The sequence below is a fragment of the Lissotriton helveticus genome, chromosome 10 (genome assembly GCF_964261635.1).
Source record: "Lissotriton helveticus chromosome 10, aLisHel1.1, whole genome shotgun sequence".
Lineage (NCBI taxonomy): Eukaryota > Metazoa > Chordata > Amphibia > Caudata > Salamandridae > Lissotriton > Lissotriton helveticus.
Genome location: NC_136071.1, coordinates 259,327,058 through 259,340,328, shown reverse-complemented (window position 1 = coordinate 259,340,328; position 13,271 = coordinate 259,327,058). Strand labels below are relative to the sequence as shown.

At 43.9% G+C, this 13,271-nt stretch overlaps 1 protein-coding gene across 4 annotated transcripts in view; it reads left to right on the top strand.

Moving 5' to 3' along the window:
- CTDSPL (CTD small phosphatase like) overlaps positions 1-13,271 on the top strand; it is a 437,200-nt gene that overhangs the window by 207,208 nt on the left and 216,721 nt on the right. The window lies entirely within an intron of this gene.

Sequence of the window (13,271 nt, the reverse complement as noted above, 5' to 3'; positions counted from 1 at the left end):
GAGAGAGAGAGCGCAACGGCAGGCTAAATAGTACACGTGCAACAGGGAGGGTGGCAGGGTATTCAAGAAAGGCTATTTAGTGCATTACCCAGTAAAGGGCATTCACGGGTCTGCGTTAGAATCTTGTAATCATGCAGTTTGAGCATTAGACAGGGTAGAGGGGACGTGCCTTGAGAAAAAGGAAAGAAGAAAGGAGGTACCATTTTGTCGCACTTCTCGCATTCTCGGTCCTTCGACCAGTTGGGTCGACGCCTCAGTCACACACACACATTCCCTCATAGTTTCGCATCATACGTGACATGGGTTCATTCGTCCGGTCTGGTTTAAGGGTGATCACTTTTTATCAGGTTGTGCTAATTTTTCGGGTTTGTTCGATACGTGAGTAGTTTGCAGGCGCGCTTAGACACCACCTTGCGGCGCTAGTCCGCTTCGTGTATTAGACATGGCAAGACTTCAGATCTTCGCCACACCTCGGCTGTAATCTCTGATGTAACCTGCAGAGGGAGGAAAAAAAAAGGGGGGTGGGGGAGACAGCATTCGCGCATATTCAAATACATGGATTCATAAGTCCTTTACTTACCTCTTACTCGTCTTTCCTCCTCGGGGCAGGGTCCCCGGGGATATGGTTTCTGGAGTCGAGGGGGGTAGTGTGTCCATATAGGTCGTGTGCGGGGAAACGTAAAAAGGAAACCAGAGGTGCTTAGTGCGAGGTATCTAGTCAAAGGATGTATCTCACTATCGGGATCCTTAAACCTCTTTCAACGCTGTGGCGTTCTAAGGTTCTTCGGTTCTTGGGTCAGCTCCGTTCCCTGATACTTTGGAACGTTGTACTTTATAACATTTACATTATTTCATTTCACCCTCCTTTTACATTCCCTCATTTACACCGTTCGTTTTACCCATCCTTGGAAGTCAAGGTCTTCCTCTACGCGAGAGTTCATGGGTCAGTCGCGTACGTTGAAGGCGGAGTGTCGTGTTGTCGATCCGATCCGTCCTCCAGGGCTGGGCAACCATCTTCTTTTAACCTTAAAGAGAGAGCAGAGTAGGGTGCACAGAAAAGAACTTTCCCACCGATCCCACATTTTTAAAATAAGGCATGCAATACCCGTCCATAGTTTCAAAAAAAACTTTATTTTGCAAAATCATTTCAGCATGTGGATTATGAGGGTGCGGTCGTATTTGGCCGGTCGTGGTAATGGCTAAAGTGCGTACAGTGGGGGGTGTCGTTTGCAGCAATAAAAACATCGGAAAGTTTTACTCATTCATTTGTAAGAAACTAAAACGTCTATTAATTGGCTGGGGGTTCGGGGGCATTTATTTTCATAATTTAGAAGCATAATCATAATAGTTGTAATCAGATTTCCTATATGCATACCGTACGTGTGCGTCGTAAATGAGGTTTACATCAGTTATAAAAAATATAATACATTGTACATTTGTAATCAACATTTGTAACGGGGGTCCTTTCATACTGTTCGTCGAGTGAGTTCTCCTTGTCTTTTCTAGCCAAGTGTACAAAGGATCATATAAAATCTCAGAACATCAAGTTTATTTTAGTGCGAAGGAACACCACGAGGTGTTCGTAAGTTCCGATTGATACCAGCGCCATTTTGGGCGGGGCCGGCTCAGTCCGGAAGCAGCATCAGGGGGAAATGTTTCCCATTACTGGCAGTTTGGACCAGAGTCCTTTTCGGCAGTTCTAGAATTCATGCTAACAGAAGGAGTGGCAATGTCATGCTTGTTTCGTTAGTGATCAAGGCAGTCGTCCCTTACCGGAAGCCTGCAAAGGCCGAAGGTTCCGCCGGGGACCTTTGTAGGATCTTCAAGGCTGCGGAGATGCTGTCGGAGATGGGGGCTCGTGCTCCAGGGGGCAAATGTTCGAGTTATATTGCTGGTCAAAGTTACTCTAGTGGCCGGGGCCCGCCTTCCAGCGGACCCAGACGCCATTTTGAGGCCCTACAGGGGCCACTCTCGTCGAGTTTGCAAGAGTGGGAGAGATCCTTCGGAGTGAACGGAAGAGGTCCCTGTTGTGTGAAAGCGGGACGTTCAGCTGGGGTGCAGCTGTGATGCCCCCACCTGGGGGGGGGGGCGAGGGAGACTCGTTCGCATCGTCTCCTTCTCCCGGTGCACTCCATGCCGCTCCTTTTCATCGCCCCGCATGAAGGTCTCTCCACATCCGGTGTTCCCCAGGTCCTGTGCTCAGTGCTGTGGGAGTATGGCCACCTGTGACGCGCATTCGGCGCGGCACAAGTATCAGTGCAGTCATTGCAGGTTCGGTGTTCCGAAAATATGGCCACCATTGCACGTTCGGTGCTGCGCAAGTACTGGGGTGCCACCATGGTGTGTTCGGTGCTGTGGAAGTATTGGCACCATCGCCTGACTGGGGGTGTTCGGCGTCGGGCCGGGGGCTGGGAGACCTCCTATCGGTGGAGGTGGGAGAGGCTCGTCCGCGTCGCCTCTCCCTCCCAGCCCAACTTGGACAAATTGTTGTGGAGGTACGTGCAGGACATCCCGCCGTCCAGAGCTGCTGCGGCTGTTACGGAAGGGAAAAGAAAGAGGTGCCTCGTTCTTCTCTGGACATGTGGCGGGACTACTTAAGTCTATCCAGGCCCGTTGCGGCTGGCTGAGGAGACATGTGGCGGGACTACCTACAACTGCCCAGGCTGCTGGCTCCTGCCTCTCCTCCGGCTCCCCCATACGTTAAGATTTCCTGACCAAGAGTTGGCGGCCGGGCCCGCCTTATATGGGTTGCCGTTGGTTGGGCGTAGCCGTAACCCTGCCCTACTTTGGAAGGTTCCAGAATGGGGGGGGGCGAATGTTCTGTTTGACTTTCATTTTCTACAGTTTACCGTTATTATTCCTTGTTTGTTGTGCTAAATTAAAAGTTCAAGTTCATTAATGGTCTACGGATTTTGTTTTACCATTTCTTTCTTTCCAGGTTGCTTTTATGCTAAGTTTCTGCTAACAGAGGTTGAGTAACACGGAAACACGTGTAGAGGGATGACGCAGATTTGTACATTACATACACACAAACTCAGACGGGGGACAGTACAAGTACGACATACAAAGACCCAAGACGAATATAAAACAGTTATTGGTCATAATTATCTCTTTCCGTCTGTGAATTTGAAACGAGGCTGGGTTCCCGTCTTGACGTTGCCCGACCTAGGAGAACTTGAGCATGCCGCTGAAATTGTCCTGGCGAAATCTGTGCCATCGGGCATAATCAAACGTGGTGGTTCTGTCTGGTCTGTCTGTGTAAGTCGGGTTCTTCTTTGTCTCGCGCTTTTTCTCGTACTGCCGGTCTGTCGTTCCTGTCGGCCCTTTGCCTTTACTCACGCTCAGTAGAGTCGGGCATTGGGCTTTCCAGTGTCCGACATACCTACAAAAAGCGCATTGGTCTGGCCCTAAGTCTGGTCGTCTTTTGCATAGTGTCGGGGGATAAGTTGTGGGTAGCGGTGTCCTGGGGTTGTCCTGTCGGTATATTTCTCTACTTGGTTTGTCCTCGTCTTTTCTCTGTCGTTGCATAGCCTCTCTGCGCCACATACCGAGACTGTCGAGCATAATTGGCGTTGTCTTATTATTTCGAAGGGCTATTTCTAACGTTTCTATTTTATCAAGGTCAAAGGATCCTGCCAGTGGCCACTGTTTGTCTTGACTCTCTTCGGTATACCTGTGCCACAATTTATTATAGGCTATGGTGACTAATCCATAGTTTATGAACATGTCCTTATTAGGGGTGCCTTCTAGTGGGGCTATATGGTCCACCTCTAATACACGGTCCGGGCTAAACAGGCTATTAATCAGTGGGGAGAAGACAGACATGACGGCTCGTAACGAGGGACTAAAAAGTCAGCACTGCCTATCTTATCACTAGGTGCAAAGACTGGACAGAATATTTCTATTCAACGTTGTTTGCAGGCAGTGAATACCTCATGGATCAAAAAATAACAAAAAGACCAATAAATAACAATGGGGAGAATGAGTAGGTCCGCAAAGATCTGCGTTACCTACCCTTTTCACTATCTGCAAAAAGGGTGGTCTCTTCCCTGTTTGCAGACAGGGAATCTCCAGGAAACAATAGTTTTGCGAACAACAGTTCAGTTTCAAGTAATTATTGAGTGGGGGAGAAAAAAATAAGCACGGCTGCTGCCCTACCTATCCTCCACTGCTTGCAAAGAGAGAGCCCGTTGTTTCTCCGTTTGTAGACAGTGAATCTCCAAATAAATAAAGAGCAATACTAGTATTTTTAAACAATCAAACAATCAAGCAATCATTTCGCAACTTGTCGTGATTACACGACCTTACCCGGACCATGTGGACAGTTTCTTGTCTTCCGAATCCAGCGCCCGATCGTCCTCTTTTTCTCGTATTTCTCACGGCACTCCTGATGGTCCCCAGTCAGGACCGTAGATCACTCGAGAGAGGTCTGTTCGGAACTAGTGAAGTTCGGATGATCGGCTGCCAGACGAGGGTCTATTGGGCAAGAGCTCTCCCGATCGTTGCAGTCGTTCACTCTGTCGTCGGGACCTCTCCCACTGGATCCACGAGTCGCTGATGGGCCCCACGTTTGGGACGCCAATTGTTGAAAACTGAGTCGGGTCGGGGACAATCGATATTTGCCCGGCGGTATTGCCTCTGTGACCCTCTAGTTATTTAATCAATGAAGAGGCAGGCGCTGGAGACTGGAAAGCAGGAAACAAGGTTTTTATTCTCTCCGGAGGAGAACACAACAAAACCGGCAGAAGGTATCGTTCTGAGGTGCTCTAGATACATTTCTGAGGCCTGGCCTCTTATACACTGTTTTATGACTTTATTGTAGATTACACATTCATGTTAAAGCTTTGATGTATGGAAAAGACATTCCCGGAAATCCCCTTTGGGCCCGTACCCACACACATTTACAGTCGAAGTCCCCACCCTAGTCACAACAGGTGACGAGTATCACGCAGCTGGATATTCCGCCGATTCACGGAATGTGGGGGGTTTGATCGGATCTCATGGAGTGGGGGCTTTGATCAACCCGGGGATCCTTTGATGGGGGAAGCTTTCTATTGTACGGGGAGGGGCAAGGAATGGTATCGGCAGAGCTGGGTGTCGGCCTGGGAACGGGGAAGACAAAACGGGCACACAGGGAAAAAGGGGTTTGCGTCTAAGGGCCGGAGATCATGAAAGGGAAGCAGGGAGGTGTCGCGCTGGGAACAGGATGAGGGCCTGGGGCAGAGCAGCGCCGAAGAGGGGTTTATGACTCAAGGCAGGTGCAAGCAGGGGGTGGTCAGCGTGCAGGCTTAGTGAAGGCGAAGGGCTATGCCAGGGGCCAGCGGCATGCAAAAGGGTTCGTTCTGATCGGGGCATCTTAAAAATGGCGGGCGCGCACGACAAAAGTGTGGCATCAGGGGAAGAGGCAAGATGGCGCAGATAATGTTCACCAAAACGTACTAATTTTCAACAATACATTAACTTGTATTTTTCTTTTATGCTGAAAAAAGTTGGCACGTGATGTCAGGAAGTCACAGTAGTGAGCTTTGTCACTTTCTATCCTGGTTCATTATGTTTACCTATAAAACAGTTGCTCAGTCCTAGAGACTTTATGGTTAAAATTATTCCAGTTTTACTGTTCACTACAATAAACAACACGGAGGCAGCAGAGAAGCACCTGGGAAGCGAGAGAGCATAACCATGCGGTGGGGGGGAGGGGGTGGAGAAGCACATGGCGCAAACAGTAATATGCACACGTGGGTGCTCAGAATCACACAGAGATAGAGAAGACAAGGAACGGAGGCATAAGAGAATCATACCACCCTTCAGCACTTGACTCTCAGTATTAACGTGAGTCAAACAGTCCAAGGATTTTTTGGTGGGGATGAAGGTACAGAGTTTATACAGGCACTAGATTCGAAACACGCTCAGCGACCCCAGTAATTTTATGTCTAGCCAGGTACTTGATTTTATGAAAAAAAGTTGTATTTATATACACAGTTTTGGTATTGCCGGCATTCGAGCATTCTCAAGATAATATCCTGAGTTCCACTTCACTGCCTAAGGTCGGTAGTTATTCCCTATTAATGTGAGGGAACTCCTCAGGTTAGGTCCTGATAGATAGTACAAGTTTTAGAAGTTCCATGGTATCTTTTTAAAAGTATCTCAGGGTTCAGTCAGAGGAAGTTCCCTCAGAGACTTGATAGCCTGGCAAGCAGTCTTCTGCGCTCCTGCTGGAGTTGTGATGCAGAAGCCCCTGGCAAGTGTCAGTGGCGTAGTGGTGAGCAGAAGGCAGGTTGCTGCGAGCAAGGTAGCAGGTGTCCACAGCTCTCCTCCGGTCGTGTGGTACATCTTCCTGAGCCTTGCGACTGGTCTCGGGTGCTTCTGGGTTCTGGTGGTTGAGATGATACTTTGCTCCCACGGGTTGCAACCCACTGCGCTTCACTGTCACATGTTGTTACAGGGAGATGGCTCTCTATCTTCACCTAAGCTCCTACCTGAGTCGCAGTACTGCACAAGGTGGCGGCCTATTCAGCCATAAGGCTGCCAGAGGGTGGCGGCTTTTGCTTTTCCCCACAGCCCCCTTCTGGCATACAGGGGTCACAAACAATGCCACATAGAGAAATGGCCCCTCGGGGTCACACCACTGCACAGGGCAGTAGCCCTCTTCAGGCCTCGAAAAATCATTAAAATGTTACCAGAACTGCAGTCCTTGTGCCTTAAATAATCTACTCGAACTAACTGTTGACCCACAAACTAGTTTCAAATTATGCGATCCTGGGAAAATATTTTAATTCACTGAGTCGTCATTTTCTTCATTATCACATATGAAAACTCATTGTGAGTTCAGCTTGTCTGCTGTACAGAACTTCTTTTGTTTGATTTAATTGACTAAACGTTTGCTCCATATATAATACAAATCTAGCCTAGTGGTTGCACACTGTCATTAGCAATCAGCACATTTTCCATTGTCATGGCCATAAAAGTTCCCACTGATGTGGTTTTACTGATAAAACCACATAATGTTTGGAAATCGACTTTCTGCAAATATTTGTCATCTGCACAATACCAAGTAAAGCGTTCTGATTTGTTTTGCTCCTATTTAAATATGTGTTTGTTTTTGTACTGACGTTTGGCCTCTGTCTTGTACAGACAGCAAATGTGCTTTGATAAAAATAGGATTTAAAGGCATCTTTATTGCTCATTCACTTTCTGAATGAACAGAACAACTGTTCCTTTGTAGCTCAAGTTCACTTGTCATAGACCAGCAAGTTCTAAAAATAGGTCGACCTGATAAAATCTGACTCGCCATAGCGAGTAGACGAGTAGATTTTTTTAGGCCTGACTCTTCGGTCACAGCACTGCACCAGGGCGAAGGCCCTTACTATTCTCCGTGGCTGCCCTGACGTGGACCAGAATATCACAATTCTGCTTCAGAGATCCATTTGTCAGGATCCCAACTGGACCTCACTCACCCAGGCACTCTCCTCATCATAGGGCAGACAGATGCTGGTGCTCATGCTCCAAGGCAAAAGATGGACTAGATTCTCCTGGGTGGATGTCCCCTTTCTCAGCAGGTAGAGTAGCAGACCTCAGCCCCCCTGCTCAGTCACTAAGGGCAATAGAAGTTGTGCTGAGCTTCACCACACATATATACGGCTACAGTTTGGCAATTTTGGGAAACTCAAGCTCCCCTTTTTATTATCATCTGTTTCCATACCCAGATGTAATTAAATGTCTTAGTCTTTCAAGTTTGCGTTGCCCATTTTAAAGTGCTCACTCATCTGTCCTGACCTTTGTCCAAGAGGCAGCCTGTCACAGCAGGAAGGACTCCAAAGTTGATAGCCCCACAGCACAGGCCATGGGAGCAATTAGAGGATCCCAACTGGATTTCACAGCCTCAATGATATATGCCTACCAAAAGGTTACAAGGACCCTCAGCTGTACACTTTATGATTCTCTTATCAGCCCCATCTCTTTTCTTTGATGTACCAATGCCTCAGTGACCAGGGACCTTTTTAGAATTTAAGAACCCTTTTGAAGTGCGCCTGAGAGCCTGACTCTCCCTTCCTCGTATGCATGTGTCTGTGACTCACTCCCTCCTTTCTTCCTTCCAGGAATGCAGATAATACACAATTATGTCTGGTTGGCTCCTCCACATGCCATTCCAAGGCTCTAGGCTTTCAATGTGGAACCCACAGACCACCATGTTCTGCACCACACACAGACACACATACTATACAGAATGCTTACACAACCACAGAGCTACATACAAACCTGATGTAGGCCAAGGTTGAGTACACAGCAGCAGAACTTTACATGTGTGGGCCAATAGGTCTGGCTCCAGTGACGCAGGTAAAACGCCTGTTTACTCTGTTGATCAAAGTTACAAAATTGGTATGCTGCCACCATCATGCTCATGCTACTTAACTTAACTCATGGTAAGGACAGTAGCCCTGTACCACTACCAAAGTAACACTTTGTACACCCCTTCCAGTCTAACAAGAGTGCAATCCTTGAGTCAGGCCTATATCATGGCGGAAACGCATGATCTGTGTTTGCCCATGACAAAAAATCAGTACTAAGGATCCAGTTATCATGGCAACTGGGACACTCAGGGCAGAGGTTCACGTCCATCACCATGCAGGAGACTTTTCGGTCCCATGAAGGGGAGAACAGGGGGCAGATAAATTGGCATACTTTTTCTTAGTCTCTTTGTGCTTTTGGGAAATTTACTCAATCACAGGAATATTGAAATATTTTGCATAGTATCGGTCCCCCTGGGCTTCCATACTAGAATGTGAGATCAGCATTTATTAGTTTTGAGGGATATAGAACAAGTAATCTCATATGGATGGAACATAGAAGGAAAATGAATGATGGGCTATCGCTCCAAGTCTAGAAACTATTTTTTGAAAGTTCTTATCCCAAAGATGTAAGTCTTTTGTTGGGATGTTTTCAGTGTATGTGATCTTCTCTATGCCTGGAAGCAACCTGAGATAGTAGTACTACCTTAGACGTGTTGGTCCTGCCTCCTGTAGTTGAAATAGTCCCCTCAGAATTATGAACAGCAATTCAAAATGTTATGCGAAAGTCTTGGTTCAACAATTAAACTTGTGTTGTGCACATTCCTTGTCTGTAACGATCAGCAAGATGTCATAAAGTCTTGAGATACAGATGCAATTAAAATTTGCATAAAGGATATTTGTTATACCAAGTAGCTCCCCACTCATGATAGTGAGCATGGCTGCTGAAGAAACATCGCTGTGTCAGCTTAATTCAGTCAGGATTTCTGGAAAGCAGCTCAGAGATTTACCTTAACCCATTCACAAAGATAATCTTTCAGATACTAGGAAGATTTCCAATAAGGTACACACCACATTACACCTCAGTTATTTCTATGTATGTGGAGCCCTTTGTGCAAATAAATTGGAAATATACAAGGATTTTGCTGTACAGAGTTTAGGAAGCAGTCACTCTTGTATGCTTATGAGGTTTACTCTTGCCCATCAGTGAGGCAGCATGTGTGACAATAAAAAATGATTTGAAAAAATCAGACAGTTGAATATACACAGGGGGGACCCGGTAACCCGCAGATCTAGGCTTAGGCTTAGATCTAGGTTTATAAATATAAAATACTAGAATGATTCCGTTAAGAAAAATACCCAGCAGAATAATTCTGAAATTTTATATTGAATAAATATGAGGCTTCAATGGGAGTATGAAGGAAAGACAGTGATCATCTGGGGGTTTAAAGTGCTTTCCAGTTGAGATATATAGGTATAAATGTTACCCAGGAGTGTGGGGCTTAATTAATTATAATTTTTATAAGTATTAGGATGCCAAGCAAGAGGTAGCAAAATGAGATAAAAACTGTTTTGGTGTGAATTTTCTTAGTAAAAATTATGTTTCTCAAATGATTTTGAGATGCAGAAAATACAGATTCCAGTGCCCTCACAATATATTAACATGCTTCAGGAATCGTTGTTCTATTCTTTCTGAGTTTAAAGAGCAGCATGAATATTGATGCATACATTAATTTGTCCTATTGGAGGAGACGGCTGGACAGTCCCTAGCCAACATTTCTAGTATTAGGTTTATTAATGCCTGAATCTCAGATTTTTTTATATTGGCCGCATGGCCATGGGCAGACCTTGTCTGAATGTGTTGGGTGTAAAAAAATCCTATTTAGGTTGTACAGCATGAGGTTTTTCAAAAAGATCCACTGAACTGTTGTGACGTTTTCTAAAGGATTGCTTGCTGTAGGAACACAAGATAAATGTTCAATGGCTGGGTACCGTTCTCCTTTATGGAATAATGAGCTTCTCTTTTTCTATGCATTGATCACTTAAAATAATGTAAATCAAGTGACCTGTAATTTGGAGGCTCTTATATCACAAGTTGCGGTTTTATCCCAGATAAGGTGGCAGATTGTGAAAGAGATCCAACATGCTGATTTCTTTTTAAAATTATTTACCATTTGAGCATTTGACTTTGAACTTCCTTATTTAGGGTGTTGGTCCACTACTGCATGGGAGATGTGTTATCCCAAGTACTGAACAAAGAGGTAAAACTGGGGTGAAACCCTTTTTTTCTTATTAACTTGGTTATTAGATTTTGGTCTAAGCAATCCACCAAATATATACCACACTAGACAGTTAAAGAGCTTGAAAGAATTTGTTTATAGAGTTTTAAAAACAAACCCACAAAGTGCAGACATATGTGGTTATTTCCAACAAATTTGGTGAATGTTCAACTGTTTACCAATACGTGGGTTTATTATAGACAGCTGAAAGTAAATTTGGCATTAAGCCTGTATAATGGAGGGTCAGTAGGAGGGGACCTTCATGTAAATAATAATATCATGCCTGGTGATATGTAATATTTGGCACTGTATATTAAAAAAGAATTTCATGCATCCATGAGGAGCAAGTGGTTCCAAGCGCTCTTTCACAGGAGTTCCGATTTAAGTTCCGGTTTAAATACGAAATATAAAAGTTTAATTTTTGTTTCAAGAATGATTGATACTTGTTTTTAGTGACACTGGATGGATCCAAAGATATCATAGCTTGAAACCTTTTTTTTAAGTGTTGCCGAAGAACTTTAAAAAGGAAAGCCTTATTTTGACACTAAGTGGAAGAGCTGTTGTTTATGAAATAAGATTCTGTGCCGGGAGGTTTGGGGAGGATGCAGCACAGGCAAAGAAAAGGGAGTAGTTTTTAATAGGTTTAATCTAAGAGTGTTATAGGGAAATATGTGTAGGTTTACCTCCGGTTAGCTCATTGTTCCCTTACTTCTGCAACCCAGTGAAGGCTTGCCTGTTTTCTTGCTCCCGTTGTTATGATACTGTACTGTTGGTGATTAAATTTATATATTCATACATATGGGACTATTTACCAGTGTGCTAACTAGGTTTAACATATTATATCATTGTAATCAGGTGTTTCTAAAGATACATTTTGTATATCTGTGATAAATTGTGTCATACCATTAAAAAACATGACCACAGATCACAGCTGCCTGTGAACTGTTCATAAAGTACCTCCAAGTTGTGTTTATGGTTTAGCCTCTATGGTTTAAGTGACCCATTCTTTTAAAGGAAGCTTCCCTTTGTAGCAGTGTGATGTATCTGGCGTCCTGTTTTGTGTACTGTGGACATTCCCTGTTCCCTGATCTGTGTGGTATGAAACAGAAAAATTACTGATGCCGCAAAGTGCCGAATTGGAGTGGGCATGTCATTCTCCATTTGTTTTCCTTTTTGTGCTCCCAAACTTATTTGTCTCTTAGTTTTGTCAACACAAAGCTAGCCAGAGGGTGTTTTATCACTAAATCGCAAAGATTGTCCAAGCAGATTTAGTCATTATTGCTAAACCCATGTAGCAGGACTGATCATTTCTATGTTGTCATATGTTCAAATTATTACAAATGTAATATCTGTGACTTGCATACATCTACCTTTCTCTGTATATTGTATGAAACATTTTCATATAATTGGGAATGGGATTAACAGAGATTAGTCAAAACCTTCTTATTCATGGCGTGCTGGTGAACAGGGACTTTTTGTAGGTCAAATTCCACAGTCTAGAATTTGTTTCGTACAATGACGTGCCCTTTCTGACCTCATAGCTTATTTAAATATTATCTAGATAATTATGAAGGCTCCATTGAAACATATATGCTCATGGATTATGTGTGGTAGGTAACCTGAGGTCTATTGATCTCACATTGTTTCAGCTGGGGAGAGGGACTCACAAAAGATACTCCCATGTTCTATCCCAGTGATAGCCCTACCTGCGTCAGTGTGTCTGTCCTATCTACAAGAACACATGTCCTTTGCCAGGTGAGCACTAAGGTGCAGGCGAGAGTGACTGTTTATTTTGGATGACACCATTCACCTTTGATTTATGCCCAGTGGCTGGACCTTTGAGTTATCTTACTGCTGAAGATACCTAAAGGAAATGTGTATCCTTTGTAGTCTATCAAAGCTTTGAAAAAAATCCGTATGAGGTTATGGCGCATTATTGGGAGCCAAGATGTTTTATTTTGTATGTTTCAGTTAGCCGCTGTTGCTACTTCACCATGGAATTCAAGGCTGCCCGAGCTGGGCTCACTGAGTCCCTGTCAGAGCAGCACTACAAAGCAGGGAGAACAAATTCTGACGGAGAGGCAAAGAAAGGCACACAGAGTAGTGGGGGTGGGTGTCAGGAGGATATATATATATATATATATATATATATATATATATATATATATATATATAGATATATAGATATATATATAGATATATAGATATATATAGATATATATATATAGATATATATATATAGATATATATATAGATATATATATAGATATATATATATATATATAGATATATATAGATATATATATATATATAGATATATATATAGATATAGATATAGATATAGATATCATGAAAAAGCACCATGTTAGGTATGGCTTCCCCATTACTCCTCTGCCTCTCCATAGCAAATGAAAGCAAGGAAAGATGATTTTGGGGGTCATATATAACATCAAATTATAGATGAGTAAAAAGCGAACCATGGGCATCTTTTTCGCCTCTTGTTATGTGTGCCATCATAGACATCTCGAGCTTCACTCTCGTGTATTTAATGTCTGTCAGATAGATCCCTTTGGTGACTCAGATCCACATAATTCACTGTTACCCATCTATAATTCTGTATTTTAATTCTATTGCTGTTTGCCTGTCGTTTAAAAGCATTTGTGCTTCATCCTTTTGAAATTCATTGGCTTCACAATGACATTTCTTT